The 4,176-nt window shown below is 39.7% G+C and overlaps 1 long non-coding RNA gene across 2 annotated transcripts; it reads right to left on the bottom strand.

Annotated features, from left to right (window-relative positions):
* Positions 1-434: 434 nt before the first annotated feature.
* On the bottom strand, positions 435-2,772 carry LOC147895055 (uncharacterized). Of its 2 annotated transcripts, XR_015542027.1 has the most exons (4): positions 2,636-2,772; positions 2,462-2,564; positions 1,077-1,755; positions 435-959 (listed from the first exon to the last, which is right to left on the bottom strand). It is a non-coding gene; the product is annotated as an uncharacterized LOC147895055 (long non-coding RNA). The 2 variants fall into 2 exon arrangements; XR_015542026.1 differs by lacking the exon at positions 435-959 and having other exon boundaries at positions 1,006-1,755.
* Positions 2,773-4,176: the final 1,404 nt, after the last annotated feature.

Genomic DNA, 4,176 nt, shown 5'->3' with positions numbered 1-4,176 from the left:
AATGTACGATGACTTAAAGTCATCACCATACGCTCGTCTAGTAGGTGGAACGTGACCAGTCAAAAAATGGATAACCATCAACAAAATGCTTTATTGTAAATGGAATGCATTCCATCCTGTAAATTTCAAATAGGATAACCATCACCACAAAGCTTGATTGCAAATGGAATGTATCCCTTCCTATGATACTCAAACATCATCAATAAATGCATCTACAAGTCAAATGAGTTTAAGGCGAGTGGCAAAAATCTCCAAGAACACAATATCATATTCATCTTACATAAGGAGGAATCACACATGAATGAGGCCCCACCATTAACATTACACCAATTACCAAAAATAATGATATTTCCATGAACGTCTTTTGAAATTGAAAGGGCAAAAAAGTACCTCTTTCCCATAAGAAGTTTCTGGAGTCAATCCCATAGGCTCATATTAATTTTTAATGTCATCTCGTAGGTCTTTGTGAGGCTAGTTGCATGAACCTGCCTACAAAGACTCTTTGCATGGAAAGTAACTATATGGGCAATATCATAATAATTATATAATACCTTGTTAGAACAAGGTCTACAACTGATGGTCTCATCTTGCCTCATACATTTCCTACTTTTTATCTCTTTGAAATGATTTTTTTTTCAAATTCTTTAGTGTCGCATTGGTGATTTTATTTGCAGACCTATGGATATTTTTCATTAAGAAAGACTTTTTTGTAAAATCATATTGTTGTTCTTGCATATCGAAATAGTCTACAAAGTAACAATAAAATAAACAATAAAGTGCTCAGGTATAAGAACCATGAAGTAAAATGAAAGGCAAACCAAAATGAAATACCAAGAACCAAAAGAAATCTTTCCCATGAAATAAATTTGTGAATATGTAGTTATTCCTTTGTGATTCAAAAACACAACTAGGTAGTAATGAAACCCACCTTTTTTTGACACTTTTTTTATGCTTTTCACCTTCCTAGATGGATATGGGTATAACATGGCTCCAAGCACAATACATTTGTGATTCAAACACACAACTAGGTAGTAATGAAACCCACCTTTTTTTGACACTTTTTTTATGCTTTTCACCTTCCTAGATGGATATGGGTATAACGTGGCTCCAAGCACAGTACATTCCTGTAGGCATTGTTGTCGCGATCGCGTATGTGAAGTCATGGTCCTGATTGATCCACTTAAATTTGACATGCAGATAGTCACCTATTGCTTTTCATTTCACCCATATTGTCAAATACACTCCACAGATGCTTCTTTGATCACACAACACCAAATCTTCATCGATCTTGTAAGCAGAATGATTTTGCTAGGTATGATTGAATTCCTTGGACAATCATCCTTGTGTGAAAGTCCTAGTATAAGTCTTTTTCAAATTTAAGGCATTCACACACCTCATCATCACCAATCCACCACCAAGGAAATTTCTCAATCACCCATTTAGACATACCTCCTAGTATAATTTACATAAAATTAAAAACATATTACCTATAAACCATCACCCTCATTGCACTCTTGATGGTCTCATATTGGTTTTCCATTTTTTTGTCTTAGACCGCATTTCTAATAAGAATGCCTTTAAAATCTTATGCCTATCTATTTCTCAAAAACATTCCAAGTACTTGTATAAAAGCATAACTTTATGTGTGCAATAGAAATGGTATTGCTGTAAGTTCTCTACCTCTCTCTCCAAATCAAATAGCTGGGCCTATTTTTATCCATGATCTGAAACCCCGTACATTGCTGAAAGTATGGCCTGAAAAAAAAAGATAGCTTACTATCCTTCTCTTTTGATGAGAAAAGAGGTTAAAGATGGCAGTCAACTATAGTAAACCACCCTTTAGGTACTTTGCAAGAGGCCTTAAAAACATTAGAATGCCACGTGTTAGCATGTAAGTCACCCTTCAAAACCTTAGCAGCAAAACATTCTACAAAGAAATAAAGCACAGAGGAGGGATCGTCACGCAAAAGATGTCCTGGAAGAGAGAGCCTTTCAAGTTGCCCGCAGATATTTAAGATGGGAAGCTCTGAGAAACCTTGGAAATCCCAACGGTAAAAAGGAGTAGCACAATCTACGGAACGGAGACCTCCTTTTGTTGAGAGCTGTTGAACGAAGGAGAGAATGATGCAACCAGGAAAGAATACCGTGGCTGAAGAAACCATGGCAGTAGAAGTAGATGCCTCCTCTAGAAGAAGACTTTATGTGAAAGAGATATGCCTTTGCTGCTACAATGCATTACCGCTCGAACAAAGAGAAGGAAAGAAAACTCTCTGCGAATAGTTCGTAGGCCATTCAAAGTTTTTATAGACCGGCTCAACTCCCTAGTCAACTGACCAACGATGGACAATAGGATGCTCTTGAAAAAATACCTCAGGAGCAGCAAATACGTGAAGATGTTTAACAACCAAAAACCAAGCATCAGAAGTAATCGACGGTTGCTAGGTTGGAGTCTGTAGAATACCTTCAAACGAACACCTTCGACAGGTCTCCCCACAAAATTGAACTCGTCCAAACCGCTTAAAGGAGAATCAGTCTCCTTTGAATAAGCCACCTCCTTTGAAAACCTGAGCATGAAGATATTAGGAGCTGAAAAGACAAAGACGACTAGTGTCAGCAACAACCCAAACTGGATTACCATGTCACAAAACTCAAGTGCATAGTAGAGGATGCAAAGGTGGAGGCAAGCAGCTTAGAATAGTCGTACGCAAGAGGATAAAGGAATGAGAGAAGCGATCACACAAGAAAGTATCCAACGGGCGGTTGACTTTTAGCCCATATGAGTGGTATAAAGCCACAAGGCCATTCTCCCTTTGTAAGATGTAGGTAAGAGCTATCTCCCTCAAGATAAGGATGAGGACTATTTTAGTGCACAAAGATCATATTAACTCCAAACACCGTTAACAAAATTGGTATATGTCAATACAATATGGCGTTACAATATATGGGGCCTATAAGCTCCACAACTGAGGATCCGTTGAAATATTACTCCAATGCCAAGAACATCGTACAATTGCTTGGCTTGGGGAGCATTACAAGTTGGGCAGGAACTCCTGACCTTCAACATATTTTCCAGGCATACCAGGTGAAACTGGTGATTACACGATAGTGCATAGTATTTAGTCATCGTATCAAAATGATCTTGGCATATTGGACATAAAGGCCCATCATTCACAAAGGTGATACGTGAGGGAAGGGTGGATGGTTTTCTGGTTGCCAGGCCCACAAAATTTGGATCCAAGGTGCGAACACGGCCTCCATCTTCAATATGTTGGAGGGTGGCTTGTGCATCTTGCGCCTGCTGAGCATACGCAATGGAAATGTGGCATTTCTCCTCATAGGCATTTTCGAGGTCTTGCCTTTGACCTTCTTGTTGGAGAATGGCATTTAGGCAATTGACTTTAGCTTCCAGGTGCTCATTCTCACTCATCACCCACCGATACTTAGACATAGCGTCACAGACTATGATGCTTGAAAAGGTGAGATCTTCCCGCGTAGCACTTTGCGTCGCACCATGTGGATCCTCTGCACCGTCACCCCCCTCTACACCTTCACCTTCCATGACTTCATGCACATTCATAAATAATTCAGAGCTCGTCACATAGAAACTACACAAACGCACAATATGGCTAATGAGTACACTCTGTATGATATAGCAACTATAACAATCAACATGTAACAAAATGGCATGTACTTCACTTACCTGAAGTTAGGTTTCCCACATTAGCAGGTGGTGTTGCAACGACGGGGACAGCAGTGGCACCGATTGATTGTGGTTACAATGGCCTTTTGCCACGTATCCTAGGTTTGTTAGTAGCAAAGTCTATAGGCATGTCCAACACAAACTTTTCATATAAAATCTTTGCAAAGTAAAGTGGCACAACCTCGCTATGAGGCTAATTAGATTTGATCATGTAATGAATGTAGTATGCATTATCCCTCATAGTGGGGTGGTGACAATTCTTGATGGACCACTGTCCATGTGCTGCATTGACACAATCCCATATCGCTGCAATGTCGTCATTGGAGACCACTACATTGATGCAGTTGTACTTCCAACCGTTCGGATCATGGAAGACGCTTGCATTGGCAATTGCGCATGCCTCATCTCTTTGTGTCGATAGGAGGGTAGCATTAGCCATGTCCATTATGTGCTTCATGGCTTGCTTTCCCCTCACA

This window comes from Dipteris shenzhenensis, chromosome 13 (genome assembly GCF_047967505.1).
Source record: "Dipteris shenzhenensis isolate YYH24624 ecotype China chromosome 13, Dip_SZ_1.0, whole genome shotgun sequence".
Classification (NCBI taxonomy): Eukaryota; Viridiplantae; Streptophyta; class Polypodiopsida; order Gleicheniales; family Dipteridaceae; genus Dipteris; species Dipteris shenzhenensis.
This window is presented reverse-complemented; position numbering and strand designations above follow the sequence as displayed.